Genomic DNA, 26,384 nt, shown 5'->3' with positions numbered 1-26,384 from the left:
CTATGAATTTCCACCTCTGCTTGCCTTGAGCAGAAACCTTCTTCAAATCACTCAAAACTGCAGCTGGTGCTGTTTTCTTGTTCTCAGCATTTTGACCAGGTGATTTTAAATGGTTATCCAGAAACTTTGCTCCATTTCAAAGCCCTTTTCCAGACAACAAACAACTTCTTCACTCTGGCTTCACATTTGGCCCTACTCCACTCTGTCTGGGACTGTGTTTCAGCTTTGGTTTGAACTATTGAATGTTCTCCTTGAATCAGCATTCCTCAGGATGCCTAGTCCTTATCACAGTTTTCTACAATGTCTTTTTTTGGATTGCATTGAAAAGGATTTCATCATTCCATTAACTGAAAAATCATATTATTCTGCTTCTTATCAATGAACTCATCATTATATATATATACTTGGCCAGCATATTATGTCTCTAGGTCATGGAGTCTGTGCAGACTGAGTCTGATTTTTTTCTTCCTTGGGGATTTAGGAGCCTGTTAAACATACAGTATCCTGCTATATATATTTACCAATTGCTACAATGCTACATTTTCCTGGACAGTCTCAGATTCTAATACACTGTCTAAGCTTTATGTGCATATTTTTTATGTATAGGTCCTATTTTGAAGTTTGGAAACCTCAGGTTCCTATAATCTGATCCCAGCTTTCAAGGAACTTTCCATTCTGTGGTTCTAGGGCACAACCACAAAACAAAAACCAGAAGACTGTAAATAAAAAGGGTCAACCTGATCAAAACAGATAAGAGCATTATATCATTTCAGAGTCATTTAGGGTTGGGAAGGCAGGGAGATCTCACTTGGAAGTGATATCAAAGTCAAGGCCTTTGCATATATTTCTACCCATTCACATTTTTTAAGTAATACACTTGTTGACATCTTAGGGATATATTGTCTCAAAGTTTGGGAGATATGATGGGCTCGAAGGAGGATATTCCCAGCATGGTGAGTCTACTTTCTGTAGGCCTGCAGGCTGCTGGATGCTGACTGAGGCATCTCAGTGTGGCCCACATGGCGCTGCATGGAGCATAGTCAATAGAGAGTCCTGTGTTTTCTACTCACAATGAGCCTGCTGTGAAGCAGAAATGATGACAGAGGTGGTAAAGCCACTGAGTTGGCTTACTCACTGGGAGGGTGAAATTCAAGGTCAGTCAGCTTCTGTTATCCTAGCAACCCGCCCCCACTTCCTCTTGGCAAATAAATCACACAACGTGAAGTGTTTGAGTTAGGGGAGGACTGCAAGGCACTAAAAAGGAGGTTAAGAGGCTTCTGTTCTGACTCTGCTTCCATTGCATCAAGTTTCCTGGGCAATCCATTTATTTAGTCAAATAATTAGGGTGCTGGATGGTAGAGAATTTCTGAGCAAAGGTAACTTTTTTTTAATACAGTCATAAAATTCCATTACATTCCATTGTCAAAGAAATATTAAGAACTTTGTATAGCTATAGAAAAAGCAACTTATTTTTTAAAGAGTCAACATTTTAAAGTCAGGAAAACAAAACAACTTTTGCCCCCTGCAAAAGAAGGTGATTGGAGCAGATAGGTGGTGTTTTATGCTTTTTAAAAAGCGCTGATAGCCTGTTATCAATAAAATCTTATACAAAGCCATGATATATCAAAGGGATGAAGCAGAAACTGGTTGAAGTGGCAGAAACTGTCTACATAGCTTTTAAAACCTAAGCCGAAAAGTCTGTGTAGCTTCCCTTGCACAGAACGTGAGGGCACTGCATAGCAGAATCTGAAACTGCTGGCCTCCATGCCTCCACACTGACTTTGGCTCTGACATTCCAAAAGGGAGCAATGTTCCCCCTTTTTTTTTTTTTTTTTTTTCTTTTTAACAAGGAAATATTTTATTCTACTTTTCTGGTGTGAATAAAAGGAAAAGGCAGTATGGACAAGGGCATGGTCATGTGTTAAGCAGTTTTCTTTTTGTTCTTCTTGTATCATGAAAGTTTGAGAGCAGACGAGAGGTAAAGGGAAGTTCTGTACCTCCGAGTGATCAGCTCTCCACTCTTCCATTAAGCAACAAAACAAATGAATATAAAGAAGATACACTATGTTTCATGACCAGGCACTGGTCCTGTCTCCCTCACCCCATCCCCTCTCTCCATGAAAGAGTTGAGGGGTCTCTGAGCTCCTCTTTAAACCACATTGCTAAACCCTGGAAGGGTTAAGGCAGAAGATGGAAGTGTGGTCTCAGGGGGAGATGGAAGAGGAAACATCAGTGTATGAGATGAGGAACTTCCAAGAAGGCAGGCTGAGTGTTGACTTGGGAAGACCAGTCTCTGCATACTTGGATGTCTTCCTTAGGGCCCTAGTGGTAGCTGGTCTTGGTCATCCTCCCCACTGTAAAGACATGATATTAGGATCAATGAAATAATCCCTAGGTGTACTCAGATTCCACAATATATGCTGTCACAAAGTGCATGATACCATGCAATTCACTAATTTTCACAGGCCCCAAAATGAGGGTTCCACTATCTACTTCACAGGAAGCCTACATTTCAGAAAATTTAAAGTACTGTAAAAATGTACATAAGCCCTCTGGGATATCCTTTCCCCTTTCCTCTCATCTTTTGCATACTTTTCCTCATCGTCTTATCGAGAGATAGAGGTAAAGGAAAGGCATTATGTGAATTTGTTGGAAGAGGTAGGTAAAAGCAGAGAAGGAGAATAACCATTCTTCCCTTTTAAACACGCCAACTGCCATTCCATTCAAGTCCTGTTTCTCTCTAGTTGAGGTGGATATTTGTGTCTTCTCTATTTCCTAGAGACATACTACAAAAAAAGAACTTTGGAAGTTTCTAAGCATTAGACAAAGTATAAAATAAAAATGTTACTTAGTTCAGAGAGAACTCAACTTATTTAATGAAAGCATAATGAGCCTGAGATGTATTGTTTTCATTCAACAAATTTCAGGGACGCATGTAACCTCATGCTAAATCCACCTTAAAAAGAAAGAAATGTCTTATTCAGTGTTAAGTCACTTATCTAGTTTGAAAGATCCACAGAAGGCTCTTACTATAATGAGGAATCTGTTGGAGAAATCAGGCATGATGTATGTACTACTAGTAAGAATTGGCTCTATTCTTAAAACCAAAAAATTAGCCATTAAAAAATGTATAGACTCATGGAAAAACATTTAGAGGGAAAGGAAACTTAGATGTGTAACAAACTATGACAAATTCAGTGACTTCAAACAACAATCACTTACGTAACTCATGAAACTGCAATTCGGGCAGGGCTTGGTGGGGAAGACTTGTCTCTGTTCCATGTGGCATCAACTGAGGCTTTCTAGGGTCTGGAGGATCCACTTGTAAGTTGGCATACTCACATGCCTGGCCTGTTGTTGGCTGGGAGCTCAGTGAGGGCAGGAGGCTGGAGATCTCTAGTCCCTTCCACTTGGGAGGCTCTATGAATTGCATAGTGGCAGGGTTCCAGAACTCAGAATCCTACAAGATAAGAAGTGGAAGCTTCCAGTTTCATAAGGCCTAGAACTAGAAATAACCACAGCAGCTTTTAAATTTAATTAGTCTCATTTGTTTATTTTTGCTTTTATAACTTTTACTCTAGGAAGGAGTAGAAATGAATCATGCCATCTGGAGAAGAGTGATGCTAATATATGTAGGGAGACTGTGTAGGAAGCTTCTCTAAGTTGTGCCCTGACTATCCGTCTCTCTACTATGATCCAGGTCCTTCCCTAGGATTGCAACAACAAGATATCTGTGGGCCCCTTGGAAAGGGCTTGGGAATGGTCACGAAGCTGAGCCATCTGCCAACCAAGCCTATGTCTGTTGACCGTGGTCATCCTCTCATGGTGGCTGGATCAGTGACTGGTGTTGGTCACTGGTCAGGACTGAAGGGTAAACTGGGCTCAGAGCAGGCCCTGCACACATGTGAGGAGTCTGTTTCTGGTGAACCTCCCACTTCCCAAGCTTTTGGCCTATTTCCCAGGGCCTTGATCTCTTCAGTCCCAAGATCCTCTTCTACAAATGAGGCAGGTTCTATACAGCCATGAGGAGAATGGGGAATCAGTTAATAACTTGGCAGATGAGGGATTCAGTTCAAATATTAGTATTTGACCAAATCTCTCCCATCAACCCATGAGTTCACCTTTTTTCTAAAGGATTTCCAAAAGCCAATGTTTCAAGCCCAACCAAGAGGAGCACTGATACTCTTAACCAAAAGGATTCTCATTATAGCAAGAGCGCTATAAACTTCCTCAGATATAGTCGCAATTTAGGATAGCATTTCTCTGTTGCCATCTCACAACATCCACTTCTGCATAGTCTTACACATCACCATGAGTTCAACATCTGTCCCAAGGAATGAGACCCAGAGATAGAGTTTAGAGAATGTTCTTTTAATAATAGGGTAATCTATGTCCCATCGTTCCTATAATTAACATATGAATCTTACTTTTTTTCCAGTTTAGATTAATTCCACTAAACTGGAAATCTGTCACTCAAAATAGTTCCTGGTTCTTTATTTGCTGATAAGCCAAACATAAATAATTGCTTCTCACTTTCCTAGAAAGTAAGAAGGGGACATAAAGTCATCTCAAGGCATATCCCCAGAAAACAGGCAAGTCTGGGAGTTGGCCTCTGTCTTTAGCAACATTGGAGGGTGTCGCAAGTGTTAGCATAGACTGCTGGGAGAATATGTCTCTGCAATATCCATGTATCCCCCGCTGAGATTTCATCATGGTAGGTTCAAATTTTTGAGAAATAAAATATTATTTATAGATGTGAAATATTTTGTGCAGGCCACTACAATGAAGATAGGTTGGTGAGAGTTATTTCTGTAGAAATTTTTCTATATATCAGCAATAGTAATAATAGTAAATAACACAAATATTTCTTACAATGTGTCCAACATTATTCTAAGCACTTTCTATGTGTTTAGTCATATGATCTCTCCATCCTATAGGATAAGTATCACTGTCATTTCCATTTTATTGATGAGGAAACTGAAACTCAGAAAAGTTTAGTAATGTGCCCAAGACTAGTGGTAAAGAACATGCCTGCCAATGCAGGAGATGTAAGAGACACAGATTCGATCCCTGGGTCAGGAAGATCCCCTGGAGAAGAAAATGGCAACCCACTCCAGTGTTTTTGCCTGGAGAATCCCATGGACAGAGGAACCTGGTGGGCTACAGTTCATAGGGTCACAGAATCGGACATGACTGAAGCGACTTAGCATACACACACATAAGTAGAAGAGTCAGAATCTAAAAAAAAATTAATAATATATAGCAATATTTTATATGGTTTTAATGTTACATATATGGTATCATGTTGAATGCATCCTTTATAACTTGCTTTGTAACTTTATATTTATTTATGTTAATATGCACAGCTCTTATTCATTCATTTAAAGTGTTACACAATACTTCATATGGAATATATGGCTATTCCACATTATGTTGATCTATTCTACTATTCTTGTCCCTGTTATGATTTATAATTTTTCCCTATTATAAAAATAGTATATTAAACATAAATATATTAAATTTGTATGAAAACACCAAAGACAGACACATAGATCAATGGAACACAATAGAAAACCAGAAATAAACCCACATACTCATGGTCAATTAATCTATAATAAAGAAAGCAAGAATATGTAATGGAGAAAAGACAGTCTTTTCAATAAGTCATGCTGGGAAAACTAGACAGCTATTACATACAAGAATGAAAATAGAAGCTGAACAGCTACATGTAAAACAATGAAATTAGAACATTATCTAACATCATTCAGTTCAGTTCAGTTCAGTCGCTCAGTCATGTCTGACTCTTTGTGACCCCATGAATTGCAGCACACCAGGCCTCCCTGTCCATCACCATCTCCCAGAGTTCACTCAGACTCACGTCCATCGAGTCAGTGATGCCATCCAGCCATCTCATCCTCTGTTGTCCCCTTCTCCTTCTGCCCCCAATCCCTCCCAGCATCAGAGTCTTTTCCAATGAGTCAACTCTTCACATGAGGTGGCCAAAGTACTGGAGTTTCAGCTTTAGCATCAGTCCTTCCAAAGAAATCCCAGGACTGATCTCCTTTAGAATGGATTGGTTGGGTCTCCTTGCAGTCCAAGGGACTCTCAAGAGTCTTCTCCAACACCACAGTTCAAAAGCATCAATTCTTTGGCACTCAGCTTTCTTCACAGTCCAACTCTCACATCCATACATGACCACTGGAAAAAACAAAACGTGACTAGACGGACCTTTTGTAGGCAATGTAATGTCTCTGCTTTTCAATATGCTATCTAGTTTGGTTATAACTTTTCTTCCAAGGAGTAAGTGTCTTTTAATTTCATGGCTGCAGTCACCATCTGCAGTGATTTTGGAGCTCAAAAAAATAACATCATATACAGAAATAAACTCAAAATGGATTGAAGACTGGATACTAAAAACTCCTAGAGGAAAACACAGGCAAAACACTCTTTGACATAAACTGCAGCAATATTTTAGGGGAGGGAGGATTTGTTTTCAGCTATTCATGCCACTGTCCCCCTAAGTCACTCCTGCTTCATTGCAGTGAAAGGCAAATCATCAGGTTCACTCCAAGGAAAATGTATTCTCTTTTTGCAGGCTTAGCTTTCTCCTTACCTGCAGTTCCTCCAACCAATCTCAATTCTCTTCATCCTTCAAAGAGCACTGTAAGGTTGACCTTTATTGAGGTTTATATGTCTTATAATAAATGTGTGCTTTATACATTTTAGTTCACTTAGTCCTTACAATAACCCTACGTGGTTGGTATTATTATTATTATTATTTTCATTTTAGAGATGGGAAATTAAGTTTCAGAGAGATTAAGTTCCAGAGTTACACAGTATATGGCAGAATGAGTATTTGAGGGCAAGTCTGTGAAGAAGGCTGAGCGCCGAAGAATTGATGCTTTTGAACTGTGGTGTTGGAGAAGACTCTTGAGAGTCCCTTGGACTGCAAGGAGATCCAGCCAGTCCATTCTGAAGGAGATCAGCCCTGGGATTTCTTTGGAAGGAATGATGCTAAAGCTGAAACTCCAGTACTTTGGCCACCTCATGCGAAGAGTTGACTCATTGGAAAAGACTCTGATGCTGGGAGGGATTGGGGGCAGGAGGAGAAGGGGACAATAGAGGATGAGATGGCTGGATGGCATCACTGACTCGATGGACGTGAGTCTGAGTGAACTCCTGGAGATGGTGATGGACAGGGAGGCCTGGTGTGCTGCAATTCATGGGGTCGCAAAGAGTTGGACATGACTGAGCAACTTAACTAACTATTAATTGAATTCTAAAACTTCTGCTTTGTGACTAACCTGTGTGGGCCCACCCATCATAAGAAGCATTCCCTAGTTACTTTGAGAACTAGAAATACAAAAATCACAAAGGAAAATACCTCTTAAACACATAACTAGGTCCCATTAATACCATGTGAAGAATCTGCAGAAAATAATAATTATCAGAGGATACATATCTTGTCAGGGAGAAATGAATAATAATAGAAAATGAGTAAAACTTGGGAAAAATAAAGCTAAGACCTGCTTTGCTTCTTCAGGGTTCCTAAGGTATTTTTGTAAATGTCCTTTCAGAATCTTCCCAATAATGTGTTAACACTTGTTTTGCCTTAACATCTGTGATAACTATCAGGATGGGACTTCCAAGCTATGACACTGAGAATTCCTACATAGTACTGAATAATGACTGATTAATGAGAAGGGGATGTTGAAAATAACTATGAAGATAAATGCACCAGTTACATAGAATATAGGTCAGGAAGTGAGATTTGGTGATTCCCAAGCTGAGACTTAACAGCCAATTAAGAGCAAAATAAAAGATGTAGAGCATTCTGGGGCTTCCCAGGTGGCACTAGTGGTAAAGAACCTGCCTGCCAGTGCAGGAGACTTAAGAGACTCGGGCTGGATCCCTGGGTCAGGAAGATCCATGGGAGAAGGGAATGGCAACCCACTCTAGTATTCTTGCCTGGGAAATCCCATGGACAGAGGAGCCTGGTGGGCTACAGTGGAGTTGCAAAGAGTTGGACACAACTGACGTGACTTAGCACTCACACACGGAGCATTCTAGACGTGGTAAACACCAGGAGCAAAGGGATTGAAAGCAAGAAATAGCATGGGATGAGGGATAACTACAAAGAATTTGGTTTTCCTGCACCATGAGTGAGAAAGTTGAGGTTAAAAAGACACACAGGGTTCAGAAAATGGAGTCCACCTGGGGGCACGTTAAGGAGTTTGCAGTTTATTTAGCCTGTGGATGGTGAAATGATATCAAATGATCTTAGACAAGTGATCTGATTATATTTGCATGTTTAGGCAGATGGCTCTGACAAATGGGTAAGGCTTTGAGGTAGAAACCCAGTAAAGAGACTACAGTTGACCCTTATACAAGCCAACCTTCCACACAGTCAAAATCTGAGTATGTCTTATAATCAGTCTTCCATGTCTGTGGTTCCTTCTTACATGAGGTTCCTCTTATCTACAGTTCCATTATGCACAGATTCAACCAACAGGGGATCCACGTAGTACTAATATTTACTATTGAAAAAAAATCTGCAAATAAGTGGACCCACATACTTCAAATCCATGTTGATCAAGGGTCAACTGCATTATAATCTTCCAGGAAAGACATGAGGAGGGATTGGCATAAATCCATGACAATGAAATTGAGAGTGGGATAAAATAAACAGATGATTGGAAATTTGAATCCAAGACAATGTCCTACAGGATGTACGAGTTCTGTGAGAAAAAGAATGATTTGGGTCACAGGCTGGGGTTTCCATATTGGCTACTTAAGGGACAAAAACCTGCCTTGTCCCTTTCTCTCTTCTGATGCAGCGTGAGAGCTAGTTCATAGCATCTTCTCTCTTTACGGCCATGGCAGTTCCTTAGCGGTCTTGTCACCCTTCTTTGCCACAAAGCCTGGCTGGGAGACAATTCTGCTTTACCCCGGTAGATCTTCCTACCTCAAAAACCTCAGGAATAGGTATTGGGGTTTAGTCACACTCTCACTTGGAAAGATCCTAGGGAAGTTCAGACAAGTTGCCTTATCTTCTGCCTGGAGCTTGGCATCCCATGAGGCTGAATTCTTTTAAAAACAGGTCAATAAAAAAGTGGCATTAATCCTTTCTCCAAAATAAGAAACTGTCTGGTATATAGCTTGGCGTCCGAAGAGAGACTCCAGGTGACATTTTAGCACTGCTAGCCCAAACTGCACTTCACTAAAGAAAAAAAAAAAAAAACCATGTTAGCTACATCAGCATCTTTGTAACAACTAAAACTGTGAAAGTAGATGAGATCATTCAGAGTGAAAGGTAGAATGAGAAAAGTGGCATGAAACCACCAACTTTTGAAATCCGTGGGCAAAAAAAGCTAACACTGAGATGAAAGTAACAGGAAAATCAACAGAATATTTTACTGTACAAATCCAGGGGTAGAGCATTTTAAGAAAGAAGTTGTCATGAAGAGTCAAAGTTCTACTAAGCTAAGGTCACTGAAGAGTCCATTGTAATTGAATTTGTTGTTGTTAAGTCACTCATTCATGTCCAACTCTTTAGAACCACGTGGACTGTAGCACTCCAGGCTTCCCTGTCCTTCACTATCCCCTAGAGTTTGCTCAAATTCATGTCCATTGAGTTGGTGATGCTATCTAACCATTTTATCATCTGCCACCCTATTCTCCTTTTGCTTTCAATCTTTCCCAGCATCAGGGTCTTTTCCATTGAGTCAACTCTTTGCATCAGGTGGCCAAAGCATTAGAGCTTCAGCTTCAGCAGTAGCCCTTCCAATGAATATTCAGGCCTGATTTTCTTTAGGATTGACTAGTTCGATCTCCTTGCAATCCAAGGGACTCTGGGGAGTCTTCTCTAGCCCCATAATTCAAAAGCATCAAATCTTTGGCACTCAGCCTTCTTTGAAGTCCAACTTTCATATCTGTAATGATTATTGGAAAAACCATAGCTTAGACTATATGGACCTTTGTTACCAATGTGGTATCTTTGCTTTTTAATGTGCTGTGTAGGTTTGTCATAGCTTTTCTTCCAAGGAGCAAGTGTCTTTTAATTTCATGGCTGCTACTGCTGCTAAGTCGCTTCAGTCGTGTCCGACTCTGTGCGACCCCATAGACGGAAGCCCACCAGGCTCCCCTGTCCCGGGGATTCTCCAGGCAAGAACACTGGAGTGGGTTGCCATTTCCTTCTCCAGTGCATGAAAGTGAAAAGTGAAAGGGAAGTCACTTAGTCGTGTCCGACTCTTAGCGACCCCATGGACTACAGCCTACCAGGCTCCTCCATCCATGGGATTTTCCAGGCAAGAGTACTGGAGTGGGGTGCCATTGCCGTCTCCAAATTTCATGGCTTCATTCACCATCTGCAGTGATTTTGGAGCCCAGGGAAATAAAATCTGTCACTGTTTCCATTGTTTACCCATCTATTTGCCATGAAGTGATGGGACCAGGTGCCATGATCTTAGTTTTTTGAATGCTGAGTTTTAAGCCAGCTTTTTCATTCACCTCTTTCACCCCCATCAAGAGGCTCTCTAGTTCATCTTCACTTTCTACCATTAGGGTGGTATCATCTGCATATCTGAGGTTGTTGATATTTCTCCCAGCAATCTTGACTCTAGCTTGTGATTCATCCAGCCTGGCATTTCATATGATGTACTCTGCATAGAAGTTAAATTAACAGGGTCACAATATAAAGCCTTGTCATACTTCTTTCCCAGTTTTGAACCAGTGTATTGTTCCATGTCTGGTTCTAATTGTTGCATCTTGACCTGCATCCAGGCTTCTCAGGAGACAAGTAAGGTTGTCTGGTATTCCCCTCTTTAAGAAGTTCCCACAATTTGTTGTTCTCCACACAGTCAAGGGCTTTAGCATAGTCAATGAAGCAGAAGTAGATGTTTTTCTGTAATTCCCTTGCTTTCTCTATGATCCAATGAATGTTGGCACTTTGATCTGTGGTTCCTCTGCCTTTTCTAAATCCAGCTTGTACATCTGGAAGTTCTTAGTTCATGTACTGCTGAAGCCTAGCTTGAAGGATTTTGTGCATAATCTTGCTAGCATGTGAAATTAATGCAGTTGTATGATAACTTGAAAATTCTTTGGCACTGCTCTTGTTCAGGATTGGAATAAAAATTGACATTTTCCAGTCCTGTGGCCACTGCTGAGTTTTCCAAATTTGCTGGCGTATTGAGTGTGGCACTTTCACAGCATCATCTTTTAGGATTTGAAAAAGCTCAACTGGAATTCCATCACCTCCCCTAGCTTTGCTTGTAGTAATGCTTCCTAAGGCCCACTTGACTTCACACTCCAGGATGTCTGGCTCTAGGTGAGTGACCACACCTTCATGGTTATCTGGGCCATGAAGATCTTTCTTGTATAGTTCTTCTGTGTATTCTTGCCACCTCTTCTTAATCTCTTCTGCTTTGGTCAGGTCCTTACCATTTCTCTCTCCTTTATTGTGCCCATCCTTGCATGAAATGTTCCCTCAGTTCAGTTCAGTTGCTCAGTCATGTCCAACTCTTTGTGACCCCATGAATTGCAGCACACCAGGCCTCCTTGTCCATCACCAACTCCCAGAGTCTACCCAAACTCATGTCCATCGAGTCGGTGATGCCATCCAGCCATCTCATCCTCTGTCATCCCCTTCTCCTCCTGCCCCCAATCCCTCCCAGCATAGCTCTAATTTTCTTGAAGAGATCTGTAGTCTTTTCCATTCTATTGTTTTCCTCTATTTCTTTACATTGTTCATTGAAAAAGGCTTTCTTATCTCTCCTTGCTATTCTCTGGAACTCTGCAATTTTTCCCTTTTTACCTTGCTTTTCACTTCTGTTCTTTCTTCAGCTATTTGTAAAGCCTCCTCAGACAAACACTGCCTTCTTGCATCTTTTTCTTTGGGAGGATTTTGGTCACTGACTCCTGTACAATGTTGTGAACCTCTGTCCACACTTCTTCAAGCACTCTGTCTACCAGATCTAATTCTTTGGATCTACTTGTCACCTCCACTCTATAAATCATACAGGATTTGATTTAGGTCATACCTTAATGGCCTAGTGGTTTTCCCTACTTCTTCAATTTAAGCCTGAATTTTACAATAAGGACCTGATGAACTGAGCCACAGTCAGCTCCAAGTCTTGTTTTTGCTGATTGTATACAGCTTCTCCATCTTTGGCTGCAAAGAATGTAATCAATGTGATATCAGTATTGACTATTTGGTGATGTCCATATGTCTCTGATCTTGTTGGAAAAGGGTGTTTGCTGTGATCAGTGTTTTCTCTTGACAAAATTCTGTTAGCCTTTGCCTTGCTTCAACTTGTACTCCAAGCCCACCTTACCTGTTACTCTAGGTAACTCTTGACTTCCTACTTCTGTTTTCCAATCCCCTATGATGAAAAGGACATTTTTTTTTTTTTGGTGGTGGGGGGGGGAGGTGTTCTAAAAGCTGTTGTAAATCTTCATAGAACCAGTCAACTTCAGGCTTTTTGGCACCAATGGTCGGGGTATAGACTTAGAGTACTGTGATGATGAATGGTTTGCTTTGAAAACAAACCAAGATCATTCTGTCGTTTTTGAGACTGCACCCAAGTACTCCACTTAGGACTCTTGTTCACTATGAGGGCTATACCATTTCTTCTAAGGGGTTCTTGCCCACAACAGCAGATATAATGGTCATCTGAATTAAATTTGCCCATCCCCATCCATTTTAATTCACCAATTCCTAAGATATCAAAGTTCACTCTTGCCATCTTCTGCTTAACAATGTCCAATTTTCCTTGATTCACAGACTTAACATTCCAAGTTCCTGTGCAATATTGTTCTTTACAGCATCAGACTTTCACTACCAGACACATTCACAACTGAGTGACGTTTCTGCTTTGGCCCAGCTGCTTTATTTTTTCTGGGGCTTTTAGTAATTGCCTTCTGTTCTCTCCGAGTAGCATATTAGACGCCTTTCAACCTGGGGGCTCAACTTCTGGTGTCATATCTTTTTGCCTTTTCATACTGTTCATGGGGTTCTCATGGCAAGAATACTAGAGTGGTTTCCCATTCTCTCCTCCAGGGGACCACATTTTGTCAGAACTCTCCACTATGACCTGTCTGTCTTGGGTAGCCCTGCACAGCATGGCTCATAGCTTCATTGAATTATGCAAGTCCCTTTGCCATGACAAGGCTGTGATTCATTAAGGGGTATAACTGGATACTGATGTGCTAACAAGAGCTGTTTCAGTGGATTTGTTGGGGTAGGAGTTAGATTATATTAAATTGAGATTTTAATGGCCAGTAAATAAGTAGCTGAGAAGGAAATTAATCATGAGGTACACAGAGGGAGAAGTTGTATATAAGAATGGATACACAATGAAGAAATGAGCCAGTGAAGAGGGCAGGCTGAGGATGAAAGACGGAAACACTAACTGATGGAGCTGGTCCTCTGGGAGACAGGAGGAGATAGGGTACAAAGTACAGAGGAGTGTGTTTGCTTTGAGCCTGAGAAAGAACAATCTATTCTGCTCTACAAATAAAGAAAAGGGGAGGAGAAAAATTATGAATGTAGACAAGTATGTAGTAGATAGGAAGTTCAAATATTTCATGCATGCTTGCTTCAAATTTCTCAGAGAACCAAGTAGTGAAAGCATCTGCTTAGATGGGCTGGAGAGATATGAAGCTTTGACATTGTGACACAGTCAGATCAAAGACAAATAAGAGAGTCAATATTTGTTATTAATTCTCCCACTGATATTATAAACAACTAGCATTGTGTAGCCACGCATTCTGGGAAACAAACTCACTCAGAAGGACAATGCAATAGTGGAGTGCAGGTTTTTTTTTTTTAAATTTTATTATTATTATTATTTACTTTACAATATTGTATTGGTTTTGCCATACATCAACATGCATCTGCCACGGGTGTACACGTTAACTAGGCTTAAGACATATGAATCACCGGTTAACTTTGATTGTATCTTTCTTGTGTGGGCCCAAGGTGGAGTCTCCTCTTAGCCAAGGACCCGGACCAGTTTTTGTAAAAACCTTACATACCCTAAGCATATGTGCCCAAACCCACCTCTCCAAATTCCCTGAAACTAGTCTGAACAAAGGAAAAAGAAAGATACAATCAAAGTTAACCCGTGATTCATACGTCTTAAGCCTAGGTAGTTAACAGTGGACAATTATCAATAGGCCTGTGGTCATATTCCAATAAGCATAATAGAATGTTATGATTCTATTTGGTTACACAGATAATTAGGGTATTCTTTTAGGCGATCGAGAGTCCTGGGGCTCTTCTTCCAGAGGCCTGGTTTTCCAGTTGGTCCTTCCAGGGGCCTGGTTTTCCAGTTGGTATGTGTGAACACTGTAACTTTGTGTTTCATTTAAGTTAACTGAATCTCTACCACCAAATTTAATCACACGGTGGCCCACCACTTACATTATTCACCCCACATACACTCCACATGTCAGTGTTTTTCATTTGTATGTGGCTTTTTTTTCAGTATAAAGAAGTTTTTGATTGTTCTTCTTGTGGTAAGGAAAGGAAATACAGCTCTTTTGACAACTTTATTTTCTTTTGACAAATTTGTCTAAAGTCAGTCCTATATAATTTTTGTTTATTTTTACATTAGAGGATAATTGCTTTACAATGTTGTGTTGGTTTCTGCCATACATCGACATGAATCAGCCATAGATATACATTTTTCCCCTCCCTCGTGAATCTCCTTTCCACTTCCCACCCCATCCCACCTCTCTAGGTTGTCACAGAGCAGAAATGTGGTGATAGAGAAGACTCTTGAGAGTCCCTGGATTACAAGATCAAACCAGTCAAACCTGAATGAATATTCATTGGAAAGACTGTTGCTGAAGCTCCAATACTCTGGCCTCCTGAAGCAAAGAGTTGACTCATTGGAAAAGACTCTGATGCTGGGCAAGACTAAAAGCAAAAGGAGAAGAGGGTGGCAGAAGATGAGATGGTTACATAGCATCACTGACCCAGTGGACATGAATTTGAGCAAACTCCAGGAATTAGGGGAAGACAGAGGAGTCTGGTGTGCTACAGTCTGTGGGGTTGCAAAGAGTCAAACACGACTTAGCAACTGACCAACAAATAAAGAGGGTGATATTTTTTTAATGCCAATGTATAAACTTCTATTCAGTTCTGGGACTGAGAACAAGTTAAAGAGAATGAAGAAAAATGGAAACTAAAACACTGTGGAAACTTGGTTCTTGATCTCAAGTCATTTTCATGGAAATTGGAAGGGCAAAACTTATTCCCTAAACCAGGGATCCCCAGCCTCTGATTCCCATACCTCATGATCTGAAGGAGAGTTGATGTAATAATAATAGAAATAAAGTGCACAATAAATGTGATGCCCTTGAATCATCCTGAAACAATCCCCCTGAAGACAATTTTTCGTGGAAACAAGTCCTTGGTGCCAAAAAGTTTGGGGGCTGCCACCCTAAACAATTAGCCTGTCAACAAACACTATTTAATAGAATTCCTAGTCTGTGCTTAAGTCTCAAGCAGGAGTCTTATGGCAGATTTTACAAAACTAGAATTTTACATTCATTTAAAGAGGAGTTGGCCTCTGAATGAAAGGTTCCTTTGATTAATGTCAAGTTAATTAATTTCTACTCAAGATTAATCAATTAAGAAAACAAAGCACTAGTCTGGTTTAAACAAGTCTCATAAATAGAACAGTTTATATCTTTCTCACATAGCATTCAGATATATTGACTCTAATTTATACATGAAGAACCTTATTTAAATATGTTAGGCCATCAATAAGAATTTTTTGACCATTTATGGTGTCACAGGCCATAAATGCAAGGACATCTATTTCCATTTTGTTTCCATATGAAAACAAAGCAGGGGGAAAAAACACAAATGATGAAAATTGAAAAGAGGAGGATCTGAGAATCTGGATTTTAATTTGAAATCACTTTATGCCTACTGCTAAGATTCATAAAGCTGATTTGAAACTATGGGATACTGTAGACATCAGATCAGATCAGTCGCTCAGTCACGTCCGACTCTTTGGGACCCCGTGAACCACAGCATGCCAGGCCTCCCTGTCCATCACCAACTCCCGGAGTTCACTCAGACTCATGTCCATCGAGTCAGTGATGCCATCCAGCTGTCTCATCCTCTGTCGTCCCCTTTTCCTCCTGCCCCCAATCCCTCCCAGCATCAGAGTCTTTTCCAATGAGTCAACTCTTCGCATGAGGTGGCCAAAGTACTGGAGTTTCAGCTTTAGCATCATTCCCTCCAAAGAAATACACTGCTCTTAACGTATAGCTGCTTGTAACCATATCTAAGTCAAAAATCAACTTGTCAAAAAAGGAATTTTCAACCTCAAGGAAGCAAGACTTGATTTTTTATCTTGTCCTTCATGGGTATTAGAAGAGTTATTAGGAGGCTGATGTCCTGAGCCAACCATTCCAGGTTCAGGAGGGAAGAAAGAGTGTGAGAACAGGACTTGGTGGCTAGTGGTTTCAAGCCCTTGATCAGGAGAGTATTACTTTGGTGGTCTGATGGAGAGCAGGGAACACGAAGAAGCAGCAGCATAAGAGAAATGCTGTCAGACCTCAGATGTCAGTAAATCAAGTACTTGGGGCAACAGTTCAACTGGCTTAATTTTCTTTCATTTAAAACACACATCTGCCCAGACTGGGCTGGGTGTTAACTTGTCTGGTAACAGGGCTGAGAGTCCTCAAAGAGTTGGACACGACTGAGCGTCTGAACTGAACAGAACTGAACAGGGCTGGAAAGAGAACCAGCTATTTTTCAAGGTCTTTTCCAGCTCTGAGATTCATCCCATCATTTGCTGCCAGGGGAAACACAGGCTGAGCACAGGGATCATCCAAGCATTGGCATAAGCACACCAGGGAGCATAGTTCTGGACGTGGACAGTCAGCAGAATGGAATTTGAGGAATGTGGTAGGACTAAAATGTGAAGCTAGGAAAGTTGACTTACATCAGAGAGACCATTGTTTAGATTCCTTAAGATTTTGAATACTTGAGGGTACAAGCCTAGGTTAAGGGAAATCAGTTTCAGTGGAATTCAAATTGGGTCAGGCTTTTCCAGATGAAGCGGAAAATGCTAAAAGCCATAATGAGGCTAGGGGAACTGGGTTCAGAGTTTTCCTGGGTTCAAAGCTACTTCTGTGTTCCTCTCCTGGGATTTTGGAGAGCACATGGATAAATCAGGCAAGTGTATTCTCCTCAGTTCTGTCTCGTCTTAACAAAAAATTGAAGCGCCGGACATTAGAGCCCTCGGCGTGTCATAGCTCTCGGGTCTCAGACAGACAATGTTATAGCTCTCAGGTCTCGAACAGACCATATTATAGCTCTTAGACAAATCAGTGTTATAGCTCTTAGACAAATCAGTGTTATAGCTCCATGTTACAGCTCTATTTTATTTAGAAAATAGCAGGAAAATCCACCCTCAAGGCATGAGGGCATGCCAACCCAAAGACACGAAGAGAAGGGGTGGGGGGGGGGCACGCCAGCATGCGGGAGAGACAGAGAGACAGAGAACGAGCACGCACATGGGACAGAGAGACCCCTAGCCATTTGGCTCCTCTTTTTATATGTTTTTTCCTCTCCCTGGGCCTGTCCTATGTAAATTGGGCTAGCCAGGAGTGCAGTTTGTTCTACCTGAGGTCCTCACTCAGGTCCTCGGTCCTTGGACCTTCCTTTGTTCTATTTTCGTGGGCTTTTCCCTCCCTTGTCTTTTAGCTACCACCATTCTGGACTCCATTTCGTACTCTAACTACCTAACAGATATAAACCATCAGCGCAGAAAGAACACATGTAAACCTGCTTTGACGTCCCTGCCTTGACCATCACTTTGCTCAAAGCAGAAGCTTTTCCTCACTCCGCCTCCTCCACTCTGTTGCATCTCAGCCCATTTTCATCACTTTGACTCTCAAACTCTCTTCTCTACCTCTGCCTTCTACAGCCTTCATCCAAACCATTTCACTTGGGTCCACTTCCCTTGGGCTCTTTGGAACATGACCTTGCCAAGGGGATACCCAAAATACAAATGCTTCTTTACAGAAAAACCTACTAGGCTTTTTTTTAGTCAATTAAAATATTCATACTTGTAAACCATATCTCAGTAAATCTGGTTCTCTGCAACCAAGATAAATCTTAGGAGTTTCTTTCTTTCTTCAGAGTTAATGATTTACATTTTCTCACTCTCCTTTTATTGCAACAACGGTGGCAAGTTTCGCTTGCCAAAGAGCTTGTGGGTGCCAATACAGTCAACTGTTGACTTTGAGTTTGTCTGATTCTCAGAGCAGATTAAAGAAATTGTTGTTGTTCAAAGCAAATTGACGCAAATTATATAATTTCCTTCCAGATGTGTGTGAATCTAAGCGTTTCTGAGATAAAGAGCAAGATCTCAAAATCATTCCCACTTGGATAAACAGGAACCTCTTGAATTTGGGGCAGATCATCCTCTCGTTTTTGGCTCCACTAACACTCAAAGACAATGAGAGCAGGCATCCTCCCATTGAGGGCAGCCCCTTTGAGCACTGATCTCACCCTAAGTGTGTACCGTGTATAAATGGTTATGAAGATACACAAATCAATGTGTGCGTAACTGATGAGTTTAACACAAGGGTTTCTGGATAGTTACAGTGTTTTGCTCCCAGAAGGAAATCACCAAAATAAATTCCAATTTTGTTTTTGTTTTTGAAGAAACATTCCATAGTGCTGATTTGTTCTCTATTTCCCACAAATCTACAGCAACAAGTGACTCATTTTAAAACTAGCTCTAGAGTTGCCCATCTAAAATAACTCAAGTAAAACACACACACACACACACACACACACACACTTGTGATGTTTGTCACAATTAATCAATCTTACAACACAATTCCAGAACAATTAAAAGTTAAATAAGATATAAAACTATAAGAATCTTAGAACAACAAATGTGTGGAAATTTTTATACTTCTCAAGTGGGAAAGGTATTACTAAGCATTGTATCAAAGGCAGAAAGCATTAAGAAAATGAACAATAGAATTGATTTCTGAAAAAAAATTAAAACTTTTACAAGGCCAAGAACTTTGCCAAATATTAAAAAATATAAATTAGGGAAAATATTTGCAATCCATAAAGAGCAGGTAACATATAGTTTTTCACAGTTGCATGCTAGGCAAAAGTCATGAGAAGACACTTGACAAAACAAATGTCCAGTAAACATATAAACATGTTTGACTTTACCAATAAAGCTTTCCTTTATTCTCCAATGGTTTTACTTCTCTAGTATTAGCTTTAAAAAAAAATTTCATTGTTAAAGAAAATAAAAAAGCAAACACTTTTCTTAAGCAGGTCTTTCATTCAGAGGATTGAAGACCTCTGTGAGTAGGTGGTAGTAAAACCCAGTGAAATTTGGATTATTACTATTAATATTATTAGTGCTAGTGACATGGAAAAATGTAGGTTGTATCAGTGCTCACAGTTCCTTGATAGGCACTTAGGAAAAGCTCATCAAAAACAGTTTAAGTCAGTTGGAAATTACATCAGTGAAATAAGGGTATGTACATTTTTGTGTGTGTGGTGATGACCTGTAGGACTCTAGAAGCTAGGAAACTACTGTTTTCCTTATGACTCTGTTTGTCCCTCCTTCATTCCATCTTTAAAGTGGGCTTTTCTGTAAGACTGTGTTCTGAGTTTGTTTGGATCTTAATGTATTGTTTATTGTTAAATTTTCTTTCTTTGTGGGAGAGATGGGGACTGAAAGAAAAGTAATATCAAGTATGTTATCATTTTATCAGAAAGCATGATTTAAGATACTTCAAGTCATGCATTTATAACCTTGCCAAAGGATACAGTTGGAATTTGATGTGGCAGCAGCCAGATATGAACACTGAAGCGACTCCTGGAGAGAGAGTGGACTCTCGAGCAAACCACTGCGTTCAGAACCTGGCTCTAAGTATACTAGTACTGCAACTGCAGGGAAGTTATTTAACTTCCTGAAGCCTTAATTTCCTTATCTGTGAAAATGACTAAAACCAGGACTTGCTTCTTAAGTCTCTTGTGAGTCTTACTACTTGTAAGCACTAAAAATGGTATCTGACCAAAGTACTTGCTCAAAAGCTGTTAGTTACATACATATTTTCTTCAATTTTCTGGGTTCAGTGATTTTTCTTGAATTCTCTGGCTGGCTGTGGTTCTTCAGATGTGAATACAGATTACAGGAAAGAGGAGAGTCATGCCAAAAAGTGAGAGACTGGAGAAAATGATACATTCTCAGGAATCCTCTGAAAATGTTATAGCAGAAAGTTTAGTGAAAATTTAAAAGCAAACCTGATCTCTTGGATAGAGATGAAGAAGAGCTTGGTTTGGACCAGCTGTTGGTCTTTTTGATGAAAGGAAATTCCATAGTGAAAGAGTGTTCTCTGGAGGCCTGGAAAGTTGAGAAAAGCATTGACTGCAGAAGGTCCTTGGGTGGAAGAAGCCTCACTCGGCTGTGAGAATGGCACCTCCTTCAAAGAGCACAAATGCCATCTTCCCAATGCCTCCTGACCACTGTGGTTTTGATTCCAGTTCTTACCTTCTTTCTATCACCACCTGCACTCTCAGTCTCTCACTCCTTGCTGTAATTTTTCTCCATTGTAGTTATTCTAACGTATTTAACACTTGCTTGTGTGTCCATTATTTAAGGTCAGTCTGAGAAGACTCTTGAGAGTCCCTTGGACTGCAAGGAGATACAACCAGTCCATTCTGAAGGACATCAGCCCTGGGTGTTCTTTGGAAGGAATGATGCTAAAGCTGAAACTCCAGTACTTTGGCCACCTCATGTGAAGAGTTGACTCATTGGAAAAGACTCTGATGCTGGGAGGGATTGGGGGCAGGAGGAGAAGGGGATGACAGAGGATGAGATGGATGGATGGCATCACTGACTCGATGAACGTGAGTCTGAGTGAACTCCGGGAGTTGGTGATGGACAGGGAGGCCTGGCGTGCTGCGATTCATGGGGTTGCAAAGAGTCGGACACGACTGAGCGACTGATCTGATCTGATCTGATCTTTCTTCACTTGAAATTAATTTACACAAGGGCAGAAATTGTGTCTTTTTTGTTCACTGATGCATTTCTAATGCCTATACATAGTGGGGCTCCTTAAATATTTGTTGAACAAATGAATGAATCACTGGATGAGTGGAACACAGGGAGATAGAATGGTTTTAACACAGTTCCTCAGTTTTTCACTACTTGGGCCACACATGCTTACAAGGCCCACCCTGACACAGTAGCTCATAGAGAGAGAAAGGAGAAAATTGAAATAAACAAATGGAAACAGAAGATAAATGGAAGCTCTGCTCTATAATGCTCTCAGTCTCATTCAAAAGGTGATGTTTAAATTTAGCCCCTTAAGGAAAATCCCTGCATCTCAGCCTTCCCCTTCCCCAGTCCCTGAACAAAGCAGGGTAAAAAGGACTGTGGCAAATCTTTGTTTGCTGTTAGCACCCAAAGAGGTGTATAAGAATGTATGGGAAGCAAAGCTGAGGATGAAATTTTTCTCAGACACACCTCTTCCTTTGGGTGGAGATTGGTGTATGTGGTGTAAAACCTTAAGCTGTATTAAACAGAGCTGTGTGGGTTCCTCTAGGGGAGGTGCTCAGATTCTCAGAGTCCTGTCTTAGAATGCTTTATCCATTGACTATATCAATCTATCAGTGTGTTTCAACTGTAGTTTCCTTTGTGGTAAGTGCTGGTGAGAAAGTAGGATAGTTCAGTCTAGTTGTTTCTAGAAGATGAGGCCTGCCCATCACTGACCAGTGGAAAAACCCACAGTGAGGAAACAGTCCTGTATAAGGTCTGTATCTCTAAAATAATCAACTAACTGACTAACTAACAAACCCTTCATCTATCTAGCTAGATGACTAATAGAAAAACCACTGAGTAGCCAGAATAGAGCTGTTGATGGCAACAATTCAAAGCCATGTATATATATGTGTATATGTACATGAGCTTCCCAGGTGGCGCTACTGGTAAAGAACCCACCTGCCAATGCAGGAGACATAAGATATGTGGGCTCAGTCCCTGGGTTGGGAAGATCCCCTGGAGGAGGGCATGGTAACCCACCCTGCTGTTCTTGCCTGGAGAACCCCATGAACAGAGGAGCCTGGCGGGCTACAGTCCATGGCTTTGCAGAGTCAGACATGACTGAAGTGATTTAGCATGCAAGTATGCATGAATGCAAGTATGCATGAATGTCCCACCCCAGTACTCTTGCCTGGAAAATCCCATGGACAGAGGAGCCTGGTGGGCTGCAGTCCATAGGGTCGAAAAGAGTCAGACACGACTGAACGACTTCACTTTCACTTTCATGCATTGGAGAAGGAAATGGCAACCCACTCCAGTGTTCTTGCCTGGAGAATCCCAGGGGCAGGGGAGCCTGGTGGGCTGCCGTCTATGGGGTCGCACAGAGTTGGACATGACTGAAGTGACTTTGCAGCAGCAGCAGCAGCATTCATGAATGTATATGTATGTGTGTGTGTGTGCGTGTGTGTGTGTGTATATATATAGTTGTTGTTTTAGTCACTAAGTTGTGTCTGACTCTTTGTAACTCCATGAACTATAGTCTGCCAGACTCCTCTCTCTATGTATATATAGAGAGAGTTGAATTTTGTTAACTCAATAGCCATATACAAACTAGCCTAATTACCTCTGCAGCCTATTTCCTTCTAGTCCCTAGATCACAAATAGATCACACAGCAATTAGGCTGTGTCTTTCATTGTTTTAACCTCTGCTCAGTATGCATTCTTTTCCTGCCAACCTATCTAACAATCCTTGGCTCTTTTATGCACCAGTTTAACTTCTTGATCTGTGGCTTCATTCTGGATAACTCTGTTTCTCTTACCCCACCCTCCTCTACACAACACTTCTGCCCATATCCCAGAACCTTAAACTCAATAGTCTTGTCCTGCTCCAGGGTTGTATTTTAAGTGGCTAGCACTGTCACATTGGACAAGTCATTTCTCTTTCTCAATTTCTTTTTTCATGTTTCTCCTCATTGACAATAGTTTCATCCTTCACATTCCTATGCTAGAATAATTGGGTTCAAAAGATAAAGTGACCCAGTCATTCCTTGTCTTTTTTTATTGGGATATAATTGCTTTACAATTTACATTAGTTTCTGCTGTATAATGAAGTGAATCAGCTGTATATATACATATATGCCCGCCCTCTTGAGCCTCCCTCCCATCTCACTCCCTATTCCATCCCTCTAGGTCATCACAGAGCACCGAGATGAGCTCTCTGCACTTTATAGCAGGTTCCCACTAGCTGTCTATATGGTAGTGTACATATGTCAATCTCAATCTCCCAGTTAATCCCACCATCCTCTTCCCCCTCCCCCTGCCCACATGTCCATTCTCTATGCATGCGTCTCTATTCCCGCCCTGCAAATAAGTTCATCTACCATTTTTTCCAGATTCCACATATATGCATTAATACATGACATTTGTTTTTCTCTTTCTGAGTTACTTCACTCTGTATGATAGACTCTAGGTCTATCCATATATCTACAAATGATCCGATTTCATTCCTTTTAGTGACTGAATAATCTTCCATTCTACATATGTACCAGAGAAGGAAATGGCACCCCACTCCAGTAGTCTTGCCTGGAAAATCCCATGGACGGAGGAGCCTGGTAGGTTGCATGCAGTCCACGAGGTTGCAAAGAGTCAGACACAACTGAGTGACTTCACTTTCACTTTTCACTTTCATGCATTGGAGAAGGAAATGGCAACCCACTCCAGTATTTTTGCCTGGAGAATCCCAGGGATGGGGGAGCCTGGTGGGCTGCCATCTATGGGGTCACACAGAGTAGGACACAACTGAAGAGACTTATCAACAACAGCAGCAGCAGCTATATATGTACCGCATGTTGTTGATCCATTCATCTGTCATTGGACATCTAGGTTGTTTTCATATCCTGGCTATTGTAAACAGTGCTGCAATGGACATTGGGGTACATGTGCCCTTTTGAATTATGGTTTGCCCAGTCATGGGATTGTTGGGCCATATGGTACTTCTTTGTTTAGTTTTTTAAGGAATCTCCACACTGTCTCCCATAGTGGCTGTATCAATTTACATTCTCGCCAACAGTGCAAGACCCTTTTCTCCACACCCTCTCCAGCATTTATTGTTTGTAGATTTTTTGGTGATGGCCATTCTGACTGGTGTGAGGTAATTGTAGTTTTGACTTGTATTTCTCTAATAATTAGTGATATTGAGCATCTTTTCATGTGTATGTCTTCTTTGGAGAGATGCCTAAGTCTTCTGCCCATTTTTTGATTGGGTTGTTTGTTTTGTTTTCTAATTTTAAATTAGTTTTTCATTGAAGGATAATTCCTTTAACAGAATTTTGTTGGTTTCTGCCAACATTGCCATGAATCAGCCATAAGGTATTCATATGTCCCTTCCCTTTTGAACCTCTTTCCCATCTCCCTTCCCATTCCAACCCTCCAGGTTTTTACAGAGCCCTGGTGTGAGTTCCCTGAGGCATACAGTAAATTCCTATTGGCTATCTATTTTACATATGGTAATGTAAGTTTCCATGTTACTCTTTCCATACATCCCACCCTTTCCTTCCTCCCCCTCCCCATGTCCATATATCTGTGTCTGCATTGCTACCCTTAAAATAATTTCATCAGTACCATCTTTCTAGATTCCATATATATGTTTTAGTATATGATATTTGTTTTTGTCTTTCTGACTGTCTTCACTCTGAGTAATAGGCTCTAGGTTCATCTGCCTCATTAAAACTGACTCAAATGTGTTCTTTTTATATCTGAGTAATATTTCATTGTATATATGTACCACAGCTTCTTTATCCATTCATCTGTTGATGGATGTCTAGGTTGTATTGTAGCTATTGTAAATAGTGCCACAATGAACACTGGGCTACCTGTGTCTTTTTCAATTTTGGTTTCCACAGGATATATGCCTAGTAGTGGGATTGCTGGGGCATATGGTGGTTTTATTCCTAGATTTTTAACGAATCTCCATACCATCTTCCATAGTGGCTGTCCCACCAACAGTGCAAGAGGGTTTCCTTTTCTCCACACCCTCTCCAGCATTTATTGTTTGTAAACTTTTTGATGATGGCCATTCTGACCAGTGTGAGGTGATATCTATTCTATATAGTTTTGATATCAAAACTATTGTAGTTTTGATTTGCATTTCTCTAATAGTGATGTTGAGCATCTTTTCATGTGTTTGTTAGCCATCTGTATGTCTTCATTGGAGAAATGTCTCTTTAGGTCTTTTCTCATTTTTTGACTGAGTTGTTTGTTTTTATGGTATTGATTTGTATGAGCTGCTTATATGTTTTGAAAATTAATCCTTTGTCAGTTGTTTCATTTGCTATTATTTTCTCCCATTCTGAGGGTTGGCTTTTCACCTTGTTTATAGTATCCTTTGTTGTATAAAAGATTTTAAGTTTAATTAGGTCCCACTTGTTTATTTTTGTTTTCATTACTCTAGGAAGTGGGTCATGGAGGATCTTCCTGTGATTTATGTCATAGAGTGTTTTGCCTATGTTTTCCTTCAAGAGTTTTATAGTTTCTGAGTTTACATTTATGTCTTTAATCCATTTTGAGTTTATTTTTGTGTATGGTGTTAGGAAGTGTTCTGATTTCATTCTTTTACATATAGCTGTCTAGTTTTCCGAGCACCACTTATGAAGAGGCTGTCTTTTATTCATTGTATATTCTTGCCTCCTTTGTCATAGATTAGGTGGCCATAGGTGTGGGGGTTTATTTCTTTCCTTGTCTTTTAAAGTTTTTGCTTTCCTCCTGTTTCCTACAAGGTAGAATCCAAAAGGTTTAGCTTAGAAGTTAAGACTCTTCAATATCTAATTTCAACCCACCATTTTATATTCTCCCTCTGCCCTCCCCCAATAACCTGTCTCTTATATTTTGCTCTTTGTAGTGTCACTTTGTTCTCTGAATACCGTAGGCCTTTTTACATATAGTTCGCTCTCTTTGTGATATCCTCCCCACAATATTTACATATTCATCTTTTAGAACTCCAGTTCAAAAGTCACCATCTCAGTATTTCTATACAACTTTGTTCATATTTCTATAATTACAGTTAGTACATCTCTTTCTTATAACATAACACATAACACTTCAGCAATATTCCAGACATTTATTGGACATCTATTATGTTTTAGGGACAAATACTAAGTGCTGGAGATGCTGATGATAAAAAAAAAATCTCAACCCTGAACACATGTATACCTGTGGCGGATTCATTTTGATGTTTGGCAAAACTAATACAATTATGTAAAGTTTAAAAATAAAATAAAATTTAAAAAAAATCTCAAAAAAGTCAAGGAAGTCTCAGTCCAATGAAAAAAGTGACAAATA

At 40.4% G+C, this 26,384-nt stretch overlaps 1 long non-coding RNA gene across 3 annotated transcripts in view; it reads right to left on the bottom strand.

Annotated features, from left to right (window-relative positions):
• Positions 1-20,746, bottom strand: part of LOC123333696 — a 60,607-nt gene extending 39,861 nt beyond the window's left edge. Inside the window, exons 1-4 of one of the 3 annotated variants that reach the window (XR_006551160.2) lie at positions 20,556-20,746; positions 20,309-20,408; positions 3,223-3,460; positions 388-2,354 (exon numbers count right to left, since the gene is read on the bottom strand). This is a non-coding gene — a long non-coding RNA (uncharacterized LOC123333696). Of the gene's footprint in view, positions 1-387; positions 2,355-3,222; positions 3,461-20,308 lie in introns of those variants that run through there. The other 2 variants (XR_006551158.2, XR_006551159.2) reach the window with 2 other exon arrangements.
• Positions 20,747-26,384: the final 5,638 nt, after the last annotated feature.

Source organism: Bubalus bubalis, chromosome 5 (genome assembly GCF_019923935.1).
Source record: "Bubalus bubalis isolate 160015118507 breed Murrah chromosome 5, NDDB_SH_1, whole genome shotgun sequence".
In the NCBI taxonomy this organism is placed as follows: Eukaryota; Metazoa; Chordata; class Mammalia; order Artiodactyla; family Bovidae; genus Bubalus; species Bubalus bubalis.
Note: the sequence above shows the minus strand (reverse complement) of the source record. Positions and strands in the feature narration are given on the sequence as shown.